The sequence below is a fragment of the Rattus norvegicus genome, chromosome 16 (genome assembly GCF_036323735.1).
Source record: "Rattus norvegicus strain BN/NHsdMcwi chromosome 16, GRCr8, whole genome shotgun sequence".
Classification (NCBI taxonomy): Eukaryota; Metazoa; Chordata; class Mammalia; order Rodentia; family Muridae; genus Rattus; species Rattus norvegicus.
The window spans coordinates 165,584-184,543 of NC_086034.1; the positions used below are offsets into that span (position 1 = coordinate 165,584).

General features: G+C 42.9%; 1 protein-coding gene across 9 annotated transcripts in view; it reads left to right on the top strand.

Moving 5' to 3' along the window:
• LOC134482310 (uncharacterized) overlaps nucleotides 1–18,960 on the top strand; it is a 399,485-nt gene that overhangs the window by 14,655 nt on the left and 365,870 nt on the right. For all 9 annotated transcript variants that reach the window (XR_010058332.1, XR_010058328.1, XR_010058335.1 and 6 more), the window contains exon 3: nucleotides 2,396–2,434. The gene's annotated coding sequence lies outside the window, so the exon portion shown is untranslated. The remainder of the gene's footprint in view (nucleotides 1–2,395; nucleotides 2,435–18,960) is intronic.

The window sequence follows — 18,960 nt, forward strand, 5'->3', positions numbered from 1 at the left end:
AATGGTATTGTGCTTTTTTATTTGAAGATTTCTATCTCAATGAGACCAAATTAAGAACAAGTTTCTATGTCCTTGCAGCTAAGTGAGAAAAGCTTTCTACTGAGCTAGTTTCAGGACTAGCTTTTGAATTATGTCTTAAATACAGCACAGACACCGTATTGAAAGGGAACCAAAAGAGGAAATTCAAGCTAAGAAACAAGGTCTGGACAAAAGCACAATGAACTGAGATTTGGGTCACAAACCGAATGATAAGAACTCAAGGGTCTGAAAACCCCCCAGAGTGCACAAGTCACTCCCAGCTGTCCAGTTACTCCTGAGAAGCTCATCACCTGGTCAGGTTTTCTCAGTGTGTTCTCATTGTATTGACTTTACCAACTAAAGCCCAAATAAGAAGCTGGAAAGATGGCTTAGGACTAGATTCCTGGTACCCACATCAGGTGGCTCACAACCACCTATAATGCTAGCTCCGGGGAAGGGGGGGGCGTTCTTACCTTCCCTCAGTGAACACTTCCTCTTCAGGGTTGGCCAGAGTTAACACTTGCCTCCTTAGATGTAGGCAGGGATGGAGGGAGCCCCATTCTTGAGATGTGATATTAAAGAGTTAGAAAGGCTGTCCGTCTGTCATCTGAGAATCAGGATGGTTTCTGCCAAAGAAAATCAGTGTCCTCCATGTGGACTCTGGGGCATCAGTGAAGTTTTCCCTGATGGTGTAAGGCTGCCAGCTAGTCTGTGTCTAGTACATCATTAGGCTGGAATGGCATAGAGGAATCCAGGTTAGGTCTTGTTCCTTGTCGGGTGACCTGGGAGGACCTGTGCTCTTGGGGAGCTGGCCAGGTCCTCCCAAGCCAGAGCACCTAGAAGCCAAGTCCTACCGTCTTTCCAATTATTTTTCAGAATCTCAACAGCTCTTACCTTTCCACAACAACCTTATAAATCAGTTAAACTCATTGTTTGCTAGGCTTCATGCTCCTCCATATGACTGCAGACAAGGCTTCAGATCATGTGGGGTGGGGTGTGGTAACTCGGAGGGAAATGCCTCATAAAGCGACCTTTGTTTGGAGGTCTAGCCTCACAGAATGCTACCTCTGCCTTTGCAGGTCCTCTCAACCTGTAACTGTTAATCAGTACATAATCTTGAACCTGTTCTAAGTAACTAGCCTCCCAACAACATGCTTTAGTGGTCTTTGTTGGTGTTTACTGATGATGGAGGAGAAACTGGATGACTTTCCCAAGGTCACATAGCTAGTAAATATCTGACCAGGGCTCGAATGCAGATCTGTCAGACCCAGAGCCCATGTACTTTCCATTAAGTCAGGTAACAGGTACTTGGAAAATACAAAAAGCCACCGATGATCCTGTGTTATGCACATATAACACGTTTAGGTTTTATACTCATTGTTTGGTGAGGGGCGTGATGACTGCTGTTTGCAGCTGTGTTCTGGGGTGAATCACTGGTTTTCTATCACATCCCTTGTGTAGGCTTCCTCTGAGAATCAGGGGATATGGGAGCTGAGCTGCTCCTGACATCCCCACATTCCCCTCTTAGTCTCCTTAGGCTGTACAGTGGTAGAATGTTTTGTGCATTTCTAACTCTGGTGATAATTGTCATGCCATGTCTAATAATTTCCATGACTCCTAATAATTGCTATCATTTGTTGAGTACACCCATGAGCTCCTCTTTCAAGGAGTTTGCTGAAAACAGGAGAGAAGCAGAGTGGCTGCTGGAGGAAAAAGTGAGGCTGAGGATTTCACTCATTGCTCAGCAAGCTAAAGGCTTTGGATTCAGTCCACAGCCCTGAAGACAAAATAAAGAGTAAATGTCTGTATGCTGCAAGGTGTGCATGTTTACACACCATAGCCATGTTGATAATTTCAATGAGGTTTTTTTTTTGCAGTCTTTCCTCCAAATACATAAATAAATACTCCCAAAATAGCATCATTCTTCACACACTGTTCCGTAATATGCTTTTAGCACTTAAATATATATTAGGGGCAATTTTCCAAGTCATTATGTACTTTTCTATAACATCATTAAAGAATGGATGCAGGCCATTCCTGTAGGTGGGCATAGACTCTGTTTTAACCAATTCAAATTTTAGTCAGCATGCAAGTGCTTGCTTGTGGTCCTCTGATATAAAAACACTGTTATCCACTTCCCAGGGGCGGTGTTCTTGCATGTGTCTATGGTTGTGTCCTTTGGAAAGCTCCTTTGCAGTGATTTCAGCCAAGGTACAGAGGAGCACATTTGACTGAAAGACAGAAAGAGTAGATTTAGCAAGCAGACACTGACAGGACCCAGATGTGTTGCTATGTGGGTGCTGCATCTCTGAATGCAGAATTCAGATACTAGAGAGAAGTTCTGGATGTAGACCATCTAACTGTCATTTTCTTTCAGATTTGGAGGCAAGCTGATTGAATGTGAAGAAGCTGTAAGGTAAGACCTATGTTGGTGACAGGATTAAGATGCAAGATGACCCTGGCCCACAAGAGAATGAGCTAGAAGAACTGGAAAAGTCATAAAGGGAACATTATATTGTTGTCACAATGGTAATATTTCAAATATTCTCTAGATGACACTTGTAGAAGCTAGGGAACACCTGGATGGACACCAAGCCTTTCAAAAAGGACAAAGGGGTTTCTGGGACTGAGTCACCCTCCAGATTCACACCCCCCAATAACCTCAAGCTGTGCCCATTTGAACATAGGTAAATTGGTACTCAGCCTAAACAAAAAAGGTAGGCAGTTGCATGATCTATGTCATGGCTGTGTGGGCTATATATAAATGAAGCTCTATCTATCTATCTATCTATCTATCTATCTATCTATCTATCTATCTATCTATCTATCTATCTATGTATCTACATGAAGACACAGGGTACACAAACTCCATTCTCCTGTTTAATCACTGATAGTGTGTGCAGTCCCATCAAGCAAACAAAAAATTCTATGGGGAACACCAGCCGGCTGTCTTCCAATCTGATTAGAGCTAATATGGAAATAGATGACTCTCGAGTCTACAAATAGCATCAGCTATCCCAGATGGGTACTGCACTTCTCAAGACTGCCTGTCTTCCCACACCAGTCATAGGCCCATGATTATTTTCCTGGGTGTCTGACTGAGTGGCATTGAAGCAGGGTTCCCACACCCTCAGGTTCAACTGGCTGGAATGGCTCACAGAACCCAGGAGTCTTCACTGCCTTTGTATCACAGTGACAAAACATCATGACCAAGGCAACTTACAAAATAAAGAATTGGGGTTTATAGTTCCAGAGGGTTATTGTCCATGACCATCACATGGTAGCAGGCAGGTGCTGGAGCCACAGCTGAAAGCTTACATCTTGATCCACAAGCAGTAGAGAGGAAAGGAGAGAGGGAGGGAGAGAAAGAGGGAGAGAGAGAGAGAGAGAGACCGAGAGCTCAGAGAGACAGAGACACAGAGATGCAGAGATAGATGCAAAGATACAGAGATAGAGAGGGAGACAGACATGCTCACACACAAAGAGAGAGACAGAGACCTAAAGACAGAGATGCACAGAGAGAAAGGCACACACACATAGATAAAGACAGACAGGGACAGAGAGAGAGAGAGAGAGAGAGAGAGAGAGAGAGAGAGAGAGAGAGAGAGAGAGAGAGAGAGAGAGAGAAGATATAGTGTAGGCTTTGGAAACCTCAAAGTTCATCCTTGGTGACACATCTCCTCAAACAAAGCCACAACTCCTAATCCTTCCTAAACAATTTTGCCAACTGGGAACTAAGTATGTAAACATAGGGGCCCACAGGAGCCATTCTCATTCAAACAATATACCAGGGAAACACATACATCTCCTGGTTTACTAAAGAAGGTTGGATGAAGAGATAGTACAATGGTTTGAGTACGGTGTGTGCCTTCGGAAACTCAGGTTGAAACTAAAACCTTAATGTAACTGTAGTTCAGCCATGAGCCTTTGGGAAGTTGAGATGTTTAATCTGGATCTGTAATTAACTAAGAGATACTTGTCTGGGCAGGTTTTTGAGAATGTTTCCAAGAAGATTTGATTAAAAAGGGAAGTGCTTCCCTTAGAATGGCCAATTCCTTCTAGCTGCAGTGTCTCAGATGTAAAGAGTTCCAAGTGTACACCAAAGAAGTGCTTTGCTTGCTAGCCTGCCTTCCATTCATGCTTTCTAGTCTGTCTTCCATTTGTGATGAGTATGTCCATAGCTACTGCTGTTGTTGTCATTCTTTGCTGACATTAGACTCCAATATTTTTTGGATCCAAAGTTGGCTGAAGACCAGCAACTTTCTAAGACTTTCCCTGGCCCTTGGTGCTACCTCTTAGGTAACCAGGTTCATGAACAGAGAAGCTGTTAGTTAGGATCTCAGCCTCTTCAGAATACAGACAGTCATTGTTGTACTACCCAAGCATCTAATAAGTTTCCTTTTGTGATATATATGTATTCTATCTGCTCTTTACTTTTAGCGAATACTAATCCAAAGAGGCCTGGGATTAGGTTAAGTAGGATGGGAGGAGTCCCCATGATTTATACTGGAGACTTTATAAGAGGAAGGAAAGAGATTGCTGTGTACCACCATGATATCATACAGCCGTGGGAGCCAGGGCCAGGCCTGGAAGGTAATATTAGAACTTTTAGCCATTGTGAACTAAATAAATCCCTTTCAACCTCAGGTATTTTGTAGAGTAACAAAATCAACCAGAGCAGATCGGCAGGACCAGGTATGGGGGAAAGTGTATTAGTTCCATGCATTTGCTACCTCCCAGGAACCTACTGAGAAGCTATCTGCAATCTGTCCTGTTGGGTTCTTATGGAAGGTTCGTTACACAGGCATGGTTGACTATATCACTGGCTATTGGTGATGGTAATGGCTATTCCTGGTTGTCAACTTGACTTTATCTGGAATGAACTACAATCCAGAATTGGAGGGCTCCACCTGTGATCCAGTTCTTGAGACTGGAAGACACAAGTTTCTGACCTGCATCTTGGCATGGAGATCTTGAGGCATAGTGGCTATGAAAAGCTTAGGCCCAGGAAAGGTAGTACATGCCTTTAATTCCAGAAGACTAAGGCTAGGAGATCTCTAAGTTTAAGGTCAGTGTTGGACAAAACAAAGTCCCAGATCCAGGTGTGGTGGTGCACACCTTTAATCTGTGCCACACCTTCTGCTGGAGACCCACATAAGGACACTGGAGGAAGGAAGATTCCTTCTTCTTTGCCACTTGCATTTACTTGCCAGCGCATCTGTTGGAATCTACATTTACAGAAGACCAGCTGAAACAACTACCCTTGTGGGACTGAGCAACTACTAGATTCTTGGACTTCCCATTCACAGCTGACCATTGTTGGGGAGCTGGACTATAGACTGCAAACCATCATAATAAATTCTGTCAATACAGAAAGACATTCTATATGTTCTGTGACTCTAGAGAAACCTAAAACAATTTAACCTTGAGTTGTGGAGTGTGGTGGTTTGGATAAAAGTGTGACTTTGATGGAGGACGTATATTACTGTGGAGGCTGCCTTTGAAGTCTCAGAAGCTCCAGACCAGGCTCAGTGGCTTATAGTCACAGAAAGACCTGCTTCCTGTGGATCAAGATGTAGAACTCTCAGTTCCTCCTCCAGCACCATGTCTGCCTGCACAACACAATACTTTCCACCATGACAGTAATGGACTAAACCTCTGAGCTGCAAGTTAGCCCCAATTAAATGTTTTCTTTTATAAAAATTGCCTTAGACATGGTGTCTCTTCACAGCAATAGAACCCTAAGACATGAAGGTTGGTGAATAGGCTAATGAACCCCAAAGACTTTAAACATTCCAAAGATTTTAGTAGTTAGATGCTAGAAAACAAGGGCAAGGAACAAATACATATCACAACATCATAATGCACATCATTTACATTTTTTCTAGTAGCCAGCAGTGTATTTTAGATAACTTAACACATCCAAACTGTAATTTTAATACATAGTCAATACAGACACATTATTATTGAAGGGTATTTTTTCTTTCTATGTATGTTTTTAAAATAAACATATAATAATTGCACAAGTTTATGTGACAGTGTGTAATTTGATACATGTCCAATGTATAATCACTAAATCAGGTTAATTAGCATATCTATATCATGTAATACCATCTCTTTCAACTGAAAACCTTTGAAATTTTCTCTCCTAATTTTTTATATGAATTATATAGTAAATGGCCGTAAACCACAGTTACTCCATTGTGTTGTAGAACTTACTTCCTTTCAAGTATGTATATTTGGGTTTCCATTACCTCGGCTCCCCCCTGTGACCATTCCTCTTAGGTTTTGAAAACCAGTGTATGCTTTATACTTCCACACGTCTCCATTCAGACACTCAATTTTCAGTGGTTCAAATGAAATAGTAAAAAATATGTTGATATGATGAGTTAGTCTTCTCAACTAAACAGAAGCTACAATCATCTGGGAGTTGGGTCTCTGGGCATGCCTGTGGGGATGATCGTGGTTGATATGAGAAGGCATGGTCCATGCTAACTGTAAGGAGTACTGTTCCCTGGCTGGGATCCTACACGTGGTAAGTGAAGAAATGAAGTTGAGCAGCAGCATGCTTGTTGCTCTCTGCTTCATGATTGTAGTTGTGATGTTACCATCTACTTGACTTCCTTCCTCAACACAGTGGGCTGTTCCCTTGAACTGTGAGTCACAATAAAGCCTTTCTTCCTTAAAATGTTTTTGTCAGAGTATTTTATCACAAAAACAAGAAAAATGAAAACAGTTGTATTTAATGAAATTATTTTATTATTTTAGTTATTTTCTTTCTATTGTTTAAAGAGTTCACGGATGCATATGTTTTGCTCAAATCAACCCCCTCATCCTCTCCTCTCAAATGCCTCTCCTATAACCTCCACCACTTTCTTCTCCAACTTCATGTGCTATTTATAAACCCACTAAGTCCACTTAGTGCTGGGTATGAGCATGGGTATAGGGCCATCTACTGGAACATGGAAAATCTCTCAGGGACCATATCCCTGAAGAAAAATAGCTCTCCTACAGCAGTCATTAATTGTCAATAGCTTCTCAGTTAGAGTAGGTATTAGTGAGCCTCTCCCCCATCCCTGTTGAGTTTGGGTTGGCTTGATCTTGTGCAGGTCTTGTGCATACAGTCACAGGTGCAATAGTTTATGTGTCCAGTGGCCCTGTGGTGTCTGGTAAATACTGTTTCACTGCAGTATTTACCTCTGTCTCTTAGAATCTTTCTACCAACAGCCTGGTTTAAGTTTTACCTCAGTTTATTATCTGTAAAATGGAAATAAAACAATAAGCTGTTGCCTAGAATGCATCCAGAGATGATATTAGGCAAGGAATATACTTATGACTTATGGAATAGCATCTTAGGGCTCCATCCTCTATATATTCTTTGTAACATGGACTGGACTCTGCTTGAGGTGGGGGGGGGAAGGATGGTCATTACTAGTTTTCAGCAGGCTACAGGTAACAGGTGGCATTTTTCAGTCCACACAAACAAAACCCAGCTTCTGAGCTCTCTAATCCTACAGAAAGCTTGGTTTTTTGTTTGCAGCTTCAGATTGATCTGGATTGATTTGTCTTCAAACCTTTCTGTCAAGAGAATGAAAACAAAGAAGCAAGGAGAGAAGGTTGGGTTTCCTACATCCTTCCTCTCTCTGTCTGGCCGGCCTCCCACTAGTGTGTCAAAGTACAGCCAGAGCTATGAAGCCAGTAAGTTGGCCCAGAGAAGCCCTCTGCATTTCTCTGCAAAAGAGCCCACCACAGGCTCACCCAGCCACATCTGTGCTTCTGTCAAGTAAACAAAGACTATGTACTGCTCTCAGACAGGCACTAACATTAGCTGAGTAAGAGCTCTTTGGGGACCAAGGAAAGGAGGTTCTCATTTGAAAATGAACCACTGTATGTGGATTTATAGCGCTGCTTTTCCGATAGAGAGCGTGGAATATTTTTCTCTGGGAGATTAGAGTTTACTAGTGGATTCAAGTGTAACTTCAGTGAGTGGTTGGAGGTATTAGATGTGGCAGTATTACAGTATTGTTTTATTGGCAATTAGATTTCAAACTGGCACAAATGTATGAAAATAAGTCTCAATTATGGGCCTGTGAAGTTTCTCCACCATCTGTCAACAGTTTGTTCCTTATGCCACAACATGTGTACCTTTGGAGGGAAAATGATTTAATAGACCAAGAGAGGGGAGGGACAGCTCTCAGAATCACTTTGGAGTTTGAACCAGGTGCCTGTACTTATGATTTCTGATGCAGAGAGAAATTTAGAGTCAAATGTGCACGCATGGATGTCTATCTACATACATACATAAACACACCTTTGAAAATTCTCCAACTGGCAGAGATGGAATATAACTTTGGTAGGCAAGAGACCAATTTTCCCACTTTACAGCTGCAAAAGATGAAGTTTGCTGGAGGTCAGGGACATGTCTAAGTGGCAGAGTCACACAAGGGGATGGTGGAGCGTTAGCCAGTTGCATCATGTTCTGCTGGTAAATTTGTGCCAATTGATTCTCTGCAATACTTAACAACCCTGGTTTGAAGTACTTTCCCATTTCCATGGTGTAAACACTATCCCTGGCTGATGCCAGCCAGCGATGTGATGCCCCCTGAGTGTGAGGTTTGGCAGAGCCAGCTCTGGGGTTCAGTGGTTAGGGACCTGAGGGTGCTGATGCAGTTTGTGGCATGTCTGCTCAGCACCTGCTTCCCCTTTTGGGCAGAGTGCTCTGACTGTTCTGGGGGTACCCTCTGCTCAGCCACACTGTGTTTATATGGAGTGACTCCATCATGATGCATGACCCAGGGCCAGGTCCTCCATTTTATACTATCTCTCTGTGATGCAGGATGACTCTAAGAGTCAGGCTCAATCAAGACTTTAATAGGAGTTGGAGGCTACAGATCTTTGGAGTGCTTGGTGGTTGCTTTGTCCCATAGGAGCAGTGCTGTCAGAGAGTGGAGATAAACAGGGGGAAAAACAAGGCCAAGAGACCCTGCTTCAAGCTTCATTTCTGTAGCTTTTATTTAGCAGAATCAATAAAATGCCTCGTTCCTTTATCAACTGTTTTACTCCTGGCAGACAAGGTCCTAAGAAACAAGTTTGTCTCTGGAGCCTATACTAGAAAATCTCCCCAGTCTTTGGGACCAGCTGATTGGCTAGAGTGTTAGTGCCTCAAAGCCATAAACCCTGTTTAAGCCATGGCCACTCTTAAAACTAGTTTGATGTCAGGTAAGTTGAAGATACTCAATAAATCTCTGTTAACTGTCTTGATATGGCTATTTTATTGTGTTTCAGTAACAAATATCTCCCAATCTCAGTGGCTGCTGCTGCACCTGCAGATTCCTTCTTTGCTCGTGCCTGCTCTCATGTTTGTTGGTGGTGCCTCTGCTCCCTAGGACTCAGCTCAGTAAAATAATTCCTGCTTAGGGCACGCTGTTCTTACAGCAGACAGGAAAAGGAATACAGGTAGAAATTGGGGGGTTCTCCTAAAGGGGTTTCTGCTTAGATATTGTTACTTGTCTTTGTGGTCACCTGACCTATTGGGTCACATGGTGGGACCACAAACAAGGGCAGGGAGTCACTATTTACGCTGCTAATGTTTGAGGCATGGAAAAGGGAAGTAATATACAGGGAGCTACATATTTTTAAGAGACAATATGGAGACACCAAAAGGTTCATTTTGAGAAATCAAGCTTTGAATATCCACAGACCTAGCAATAGCATTGCTTTATGTGGTAACCTGAGAGTCCCTTGTGTATGGTGTATGAGCACCACTGGGAGATGTACAGGTGAGATTACAACATGCTGAGGATGCCACACAGCCCACCATCACTCACTCACAAAGCTGTGCATAGCAATTAAAATGAAACAATACTCACGCAGGCAACCCTAATTAAACCCAGGGGTCCCAGACAAAATAACACAATAAAAATGTAGATAAGAGAAAGACTTGATGGGTAAAAAGAGTTTAACAGGAGTGAGGGTGGGGAGATGGGGCAAAGGGGACAGAAAATGACCAAAGTATATTATATACATTCGTGACATTTGTAAAGGAACAGTACAAATAAATCAGCCTTAGCCTTTCAAAACATGTGCCTGAAACATATTAGAAACAATATTGACTGAAATAAGCAGAAAACCACATGTAGTGATTCTAACTTATTCATATTAAAACTGCGAAAAACCTAAAGAAATGATATACACAAAATTTAGAATTTGATGCCTTTATATAGGGCATGCATGAGGAGAGGGTAGGTGCATACAAATGACTGGTGACATTCTAGCTCTTGAGTAGGATAGAGAGTTTAAGAGGAAGGAGAAGCCCCTCTTGGATACCACCCTGCCCTAGGACATCCAGTCCCAGCATGACTAGGCATATTCTCTCCCACTGAGGCCCACTCAAGCAGAAGGATGGCCATCTTAATATCAGACAATTTAATCTGCATTTGCAAGATTTACTCTCCCATTGCTGTGATCAAATCTTATCCACACATAATTAGAACAAATGCAAAAAAAACCTGAAAACCCCACCCTGAAACAAGGAAGTAATTTATGTTTGTTGTTGTTTGTTTCTCTTTTGTAGTTTTAGGTTGAACTTAGGGCCCAGATTATTCTAGGCAAGGTCTCTACTTCTGAAGTCTACCCCCAGTCTCAAGAAATAATTTAGAAACAGACAAATGTGATTATGAAGAAGAGCTGTCTTTGAAAAGTTGGATGCTTTGAAGCAAATTTGGCTAGATTTGTTTGGGGACAAAGTCCAGGAATTTGGGGCTCACAGGTATAGCATTGACTATCCTAGCCCCTCAAAACAAGCCTTGGCTCAGATCATTAAGCCTCTCTATGACAGGGGAGAATCTGAGTCTTCAATGTGCCAATGCCACTGTCATAAAGCTGAGATTTCACCTACAATGAGCTTCTCATCATGGTCTACACAGGAGGCCACTGGCAGGTTTTTGATAGCATTGTCTGTCACCAAGATATGACACCCTCTGTGGGGACAGAGAAGGCACAATGGAAGGGGATACCTTGATGGCTGTTGAGGTTCGCCTACTTGTCTCACCCACTGTGGTGATTTGAGTAAGAACAGGTCTATATGTTTGAGTGTTTGGTCTCCAGTTAGTGGAACTATTTGGGAAGGATTAGAAGGCATTGTCTTGATGGAGAAGGTGTGCCACTGGAGGTGGGTGGCAAGGTTTCAAACACCCATGCCAGGCCCATTCCCCCACGCCCTGACCTGTTGCCTTCAGATCAGGATGTAAAGCTCTCAGCTTCCTTTCTAGCACCATATCTCTCTGATTCCTGGTGCAATGATCACAGACAAACCTGAAACTATAAGCAAGCCCCCAATTAAGTGTTTTTTTAAAATAAGAATTGCCTTGGTTATGGAGTATCTTTATAACAATAGAATAGTATCTAAGACACCCACTAGGTATGCTACTCTTCCACTGGAATGGCATGTCGCCAGTAAACTCCCTGACCTGTTTCAATCTAAGGCAGGAGAAAGACACTTCATATGATGGATGGTAGGTCTCTTCCAAAGTTACTCAAGACTCCTTAGCCCAAGTATGACCATTTGCCTGTGCAGAACACATTCTACTACTGAGGGAATCCCATCATGTTGGGATAATTCTAAGGGTCCAAGTGGTATTGAAGCAGATTTCTTCACTCTATGTATATGTGGGGAGATGGGGCTGTGAGGAGTGTAGAGGAAATGAAAGCAGAAGTCAGAGCATGATGAGAACCTTTCAGTCTCAGGAGAGAGCATGCCTGTCCCCAGACCCCCTGAATTTTCCTTACTCACTTATGGGCATGTGCAAAAGCCATCCTTTGCCCACTTCTGAGCAGGTAGCATGGAGACTTTATCCACTAGGACTTCACTTCTATTGCTGTGCTGTTTTGTTTTTTTCAACTTGACACAAACATAGACATATCTAGGAAGAGGACTTCTTAATTGAGAAAATGTCTTTGTATAAAATTGTCCTGGGGGCAAGTCTGTGAGATAATAACTTGATTAATGATTCATGTGGGAGGTCCAGTCCTCTGTGGGTGGTGCTACACCTAGACAACTGGTCCCAGATGGTATAAGAAAGCAGATTGAGTGAGCCATGGAGAGCAAGCCAGTAGGCAGCATTCTTCCACGGCCTCTGCTTTAGTTACTACCCAGACTTCCCTTATCAATGAAGTGTGACCTGAGAGTTGTAAACTGAAATAAACTCTTTGCTCCTCAAGTTGCTTTGACCATGATAGTTTATCATAGTAACAAAAACCCATACTAAAATGAGTAATGTAGATGCTTTTGGGAAAAAAAAAACAGCAGCAGGAGAGAAAAGATAAGTGTTCTTGGTCCAGTGCAAATAACAGAGACCAACTTTAAGTGGCATTTATTCAGAGCTCATACTGTTCTTGCTTTCTCCTTAATTCTTCTGGTTCTGCCTCAGTATTGTTGGTTTCATCCCCAGGACTTTCTTCCTACCTCCGACCAGGGTTCTCCCAGTGGCTATGCAGAAGTCCTGCAGGAGAGGATGAGTCTAAGAGGATGACCACCCTACCAGAAGCCCCAATGTTTATCATGGGTTCTGGCTTGGATACGTGCCCTTTCTTCAATCAATTACTGTATTGGGAATGGGGTGCACTTAGTGGGCGAGCCAGGCTACATGATATATTTTCCAGAATAGATAGGAAGGGATAGGTTAGCTTCCAGACAATTGTTGAGGGTTCTTGAGTGGAAGCAAAGGCCCTGAGATACCAAGAAGGGAAAGGATGCTGAGAGGATCATTAATAAATAGTCATTTCCTACCAACTGATGTCTAGTGAGTGATGGCTCTTCAGAGGAGCTCTGTATGTCTTGAAGATGAGGGTTCATGGGCTATGTTGGCAGAAGTTGTATTTTTCCCTCTGGCTGTTTGCATTTTAAATTTGATTTCTCCACCTATCCCCTGTGACTTTCTCAGGTCTCTGCTTCCCAAGTGTTGGGGTTACAGGTGTGCGCCACCACCTCTAGCTTATGCTGTTTTAAAATGATGCCACCTTGACACAAGCTAAAATAATCAGAGAGGAGAAAACCGCAATTAAAAAAAAATGCCTCTATAAGATCAGGTTGTAGGCAGGACTGTAAGGCATCTTCTTAATGATGATGGGGGAGCCCATTATGGGTGGTACCAACCCTGGACTGATGGTCCTGAATTGTATAAGAAACAAGTTGAACAAGACATTAGCAGCAAGCTAAGAAGTGGTACTCTTTCATGGCTGCTGCATCAGCTCCTGCTGCCAGGTTCCTGGGCTGTTTGAGTTCCTGCCCTTATGGCTTTTGATGATGAATTGTTACATGAAACTGTGAGTGAAATATACCTTTTCCTCTTCAACTTGTTATTTGCTCATGGTGTTTCCTTGCAGCAACAGAAACCCTAACTAAGACAAACTGGTGCTAGGATTGTGGGTATTGCTGTGATAGATCTTACCATGTTGTTTTGGGGGTGGGGATTGTGGAAGGACTTTGGAACTTTGTGAGGCAAGAAAAGCCGTTGAGTGTTCATTGCTTGGTGAACTGATATTGACAAGTTTGGAAGGTAAGAATGTTGAGGGCAATGCAGAAGGCGGAGGCTTGGCTTGTGAATTTTCAGAGGGAAGTTTAAAGACTCTACCAGGGCCATGTGCTATTTTGAATGAATATTCTGTAGTTCTGGTCAGTTGGGCTAAAGAATCAGCTGTGATTGACAAGACTCATTGTTGCTCGGCTGGAGTTGAGAAGTTAGTGATGACTAAGAAGAGACTGAGGTGAAATCTTTTGGGAAGTGTTTCCTGAGAGTCAGCACACAGGAGCTGTATTCTAGAGGTGGTCAAGATTATACCTTGAGCCGGCAGCTAGCCTTGGTAGTCTAAGATTAACCCTAGTGATGCTGGTTTTGAAGGTATGATGGGACCATGAAAAGCAGCTGAGGTTTGGCACCATGAGGTATTTAGTGAAGGTGTAGCCTCTGTGGCAGTTGAAAGTCCAGAGTTGGGTTATACAGAGAAATTGAAACTTGGCACCATGAGGAGAGCCCATGAGAAGCTATTGGTGAAAGTGCAGCCCAGCTGCAGCAGAAGACCCCAGCAGTTTGGTGATGCTAGTACAATGGAATAACCGCCCATGATGACAGTAGCTATGTAGTGAAGCCAGGGGGAACCTAGAAGATGAGCTGTGTGTGGTAAAGGGCAGAGCCACAGAAGTGACCCAAGCCCCTTGGAAGAGCCCAGATCTTCAGTGACTCCCAGACATTGGATGTTGAGTACTTTTGAGGTTTTGTTTTTGATTGTGTTGTGGTTCTTCCCTCTTGAAGTAATAAAGTATTTAATTCATTTTTGATTTTACAGGAGCCCAGAGTTGAGAGGCTTTGAATGAAAAAGACTGGATTTTTTTAAAAAATTATTTTAAAGAGCCTGAACTTTTAATGTGTTTGAATTTGCAAAGACTATGGGATTTTAAAAGTTATTTATATATATATATATATTTTTTAATCCCTCCCCGTATTTTTTTAATGTGAGATCTTGAGGATGAATGAGAAAGGAAAATTAGCAGTGTTAACAGTGACCTGTTTGTCAAGTTGACAAAGGGTCAATTGTGCTGGATTGTTTTATGTTAACTTGACACAAGTTCAAGTATTCTGAGAGGAGGGGACCTCAGTTAAGAAAATGCCTTCATAAGAAGGGGTTGTAGGCAGGCCTGTAAGGCGTTGTCTTAATTAGTGATTGATGGAGGAGGGCCCAACTTACTGTGGGTAGTGCAGTTCCTGGACTGGTGGTCCTGGGTTCTATAAGAAAACAGGCTGTATAAACCATTAGGAGCAAGTCAGCAAGCAGCACCTCTCCATGGCCTATTCTGACTTCCTCCAATGATGAACAGTGATGTGGAAGTATAAGCCAATAGACTTTTCTTCCCCAACTTGGTCATGGTGTTTCACCATAGCAATAGCAACTCTAACGATGACACTCAGAAAATGTTTACTTTTCATTATGGGCATTTTTAAGCACACAGAAACAGACTAGCATATGACTTCTCATCCTGGGGTCACACACATTCATCCAACTTCAACCATTGTTTGGACATGGGTTTTGACTTTTACAAGTTTCAAATCGGTGCACAGTTTGGGCTTATTTTCTATTGTGTCTTCCTCCACCTTGTGTTCAGAAAGAGCAGAGATGAGTATAAAGTGACATCTTCCTCTTTTTGTAGACTTTTGCTACAGTGCTATGAGGTAAGTCTCCAACAGGCTTCTCCCTCAAGTGTCTGGTTTCTCAGCTCTGTATATTGAGTCACCCATCTTGCTGCCCAGTCTGCACCTGATCCTCAGTTCTCCCGTGCACCCGAGTCTGTAATGTTACATCCTCTGCTTTGTTGACCTGTCTGTTCTTGCCTGACACTGCTGGTTTAATTTTGTAGATGGATAGCAGAGTTCATAGCCATCTGCTTCGTTCTTTTCTGTTCCATACCCTCTTGCTTAACTTTATCCAAATGAAACTTAGAATCGTTCTTTCCAAAGAAAAGGATTTCCTTTACAATTTACAAAACAGTCATGGGGTGGGTGGCAAAAATCAACATTTTTCTCCATAGTCACTACTCCACTCTAGGAAAATGTCACATCCCCTATTGACTCGGATATTACAAGTCAGACAGAGTGTTTATCTATTGAAAGGAGTGATTCTGGGTGTTTTGTATATTTTTGCTGTGTTTACAGTTAAAATGCCCTATTTTGTCTTTGTTCTTTACTCTTCAGGTCTTTTTATTTTTACCAACTCTGAATTGGTTTGAGAGGATCAGACGGCAGCTGGAGGACCCCCCTCCCAATTTGCTCCTAATGTCTAGGGAAGGACTGATGCCTACCCAGGAGCCCATTCTTGCCCCATCCTGTCTAACTGTGTGTTCTTTTGAAATCATTTTGCTTCTCAGACTCTCAGGCTCCTTACTTGCTAAAGGGCTTGGGTTATTTTTTCCTCTTCTTTACATGGTATTTACTTCAAGAATTTTCTGTCTTCTCTAAGAGAATCTGAGCTCCTTGGAGGAGAGGTTGCCTCCTTTACAGCTACATCTAGAAGCATCCCATAATGCAGTCCCACCTTTTGGTATCAACAATACCTGGCCAATGACTCCCATCTCTATTCATTCCAAATAGAATTTTACAATAATCTAGAACATTCGTCTGGAATACGGATTGCTGTTGACAAGATTAAGACAGGCAAGCTTTACTAAGATCTATCTTAGCACTTGTCCATTCTAGGTGATCACACTGAAAGTACATATATCAGAAAACATCTGTGTCATCAGATCTATAATCTCCCTATACTATACTCTCCCTGTCTTAGGTCAGAGAGGGCAAGGAACTAAGATCACAGTGGTAGTGATGTGTGGGAGCAATGCTAACACTCAATGTGCTCCCAGCTGCCCAGACCATGATCTTCGCCATCATTATCCACTGTAGAGCCCAGCCGTGTCTCACGCTAAGCAGTTAACTGGAAAGGCTAATCTGTTTCCCCTCTGGTTTTTGTCACAGGTTCTGCTTTGAGCAGTTTAGTCACACTGCATGCTGCACATGCTGTCCTCCCCAACCCCTATTTTTAGCATCATTAAGGCAGACCGGTGACCAGTCACTTCTCTGGTATTACACTGATACCCCCTGAGTCTCTGTCTCAGCTAACCCTTCTTCTTGTGATAAGAATGGCAGCCTGGAGTCACGTGGATGGTACAGAATGAAGGGGACCAGAGGACAGAGGCAGATGACTTGGAGCTTGATATGTTGATAGTGGAGAAGGCATTGGAAATGGGGGCAGAGGCAGCCACTGCAGGCTGAGTATGTGACTTCCTGCAAGTCTTCAACTTTCCTGCCTTCTGCTTCCTCATCAAAATGGGGACTAGATGCTTCTGGTAGGTTAGAATGATAAACATTTATGGCAGAAGCTTTCTCTAGACTGGGCGATTTAGGGCATATAGAGAGTCTTTGGTATTTGCACAAGAAATAACAGAAGAAACTAAATAGGCAGCAGGCTATCTCAAATTCCTCTGACTCTGGATGGTGGGGCCCCTGTAGATGGGATAGAGGCTAGATGGAGATTGACTGACCATGTGGGGATTGACTGAGTGGGCCTCAGCATGTGTCTGAGTCACAGAGATTTCATTATGAAGCTCTTGGACTAAGTGCATTTCAGGGGTGTACTATGGCAGTAGGTCAGTGGTAGAGAGGATGGTGACATGTTCTGTTGCTGAGGGCCTGTTGCTGTGTGTCTTAGAAGACTCATCCAAGCTTTGCTTCAGAATAATTATACATAGTTGGTGCTCTCACTTTTCCAAGTTAAGTAAGGATTAAAAAAGAGACCGTCGAGCTTAAGTAATTTTTTCAGAATTCATACTATTTTTTGTTAATTAATTAATTAATTAATTAAATAACTTTACATTCCATTTGCAGTCCCTCTCCCAGTCCCCTCATCCCTGCCTTCACACGGTCACTTTCTCCGTCTCCCCTTCCCCTTCTCCCCTGGAGGCCTGCCCTGGGTATCAAATCACCTTGGTACATCAAGTTACTGCTTTCTCTCCCATTCTCTCCCACTGAAGTCAGACAAGGTAGCCCAGTTGGGGGATCCACAGTCAGGCAACAGATTTAGGGACAGCCCCTGCTCCAGTTGTTGGGGGACCTACATGAAGACCAAGCTACATATCTACTACACATGTGTGGGGGTCCTAGGTCCAGCCCATGTATGCTCTTTGGTTGTTGGTATAGTCTCTGGTATAGTCTTGAACAAAGGTTCAAGCCAGTTGACTTTGTTAGTTTCTATCCCTTTCAGGTCTGTCAGTCCTTCCCTCAATTCTTCCACAAGACTCCTGGAGCTCTATCTAATGTTTGAGTGTGAGTCTCTGAATCTCTTTCTATTGGCTGCTGGGTGGAGCCTCTCAGAGGACAGTTATGTTAGACTCCTGTCTGCAAGTGTAACAGAGTGTCATTAATAGTGTCTGAGATTGGTGCTTGCCCGTGGGATTGGTCTCAAGTTGGGGCAGTCATTGGTTGGTCATTCCACCAGTCTCTGTTCTATCTTTGTCCCTGCACTTCTTGTAGGTGAGACATATTTTGTGTCAAATGTTTTATGGGTGGGTTGGTGTTCTTATCCATCCCCTGGGAGTCATGCCTGGCTATAGGAGGCGGTTACTTCAGGCTTCATGTCTCCCACTGCTAGGGGTCTCAGCTAGAGTTACCCTCATGGACTTCCTGGAGTCTCCCCCATCTTAGGTCTCTGGAATATCCTAGAGATGCCCCTTCTGCCAACTGACACCTTCATTCTCCTGACCCTCTCTCCCCACCCCTGATCCCGATCCCCACCCTGTTCCCTTCCCTATCCTCTGTCCCACTCAGTTTCCTCCCTTTGTCTGCCTCCGATGACTATTTTATTTTCCTTTCTAAATGAGATTCAAGCATCCTCCCTTGGGCCTTCCTTGTTATTTAGCTTCTTTGGATCTGCAGATTGTAGCATGGGTATCCTGTACTTTATGGCTAATATCCACTTATAAGTGTATAATATCATGCCTATTTTACATAATTTTTAAAACACATTTTTTGATTTTTATTTTATGTGTTTGAATGTTTTGCCTGCATGTGTATAAGTGCATCACATGTATAAAATGCCTGAGGAGATCTCAGGTGTCCTGAAACTGGAGTTACATGTAGTTGTGAGCCACATGTGGACTCTGAGAACCTCTGCCCGATCCTTTGCAAGAGCCGCGAGTGCTCTGAACTGCTAAGCCATCTCTCCCGCTCTAGGCTTGAACAATTTTAAGTCCCATTAGGTTATGGATTTTGGAATGGGGATGAATTGCTAGGTCAGTTGTACAACTTAAGAGATTCTAAATCCTTCCAAACTTCTAGCTCAATTAGATGAATCAGAAACTCTGGAGCAGGATTCTGGGGTTAGTATTAATGAAGGGTACCAAAG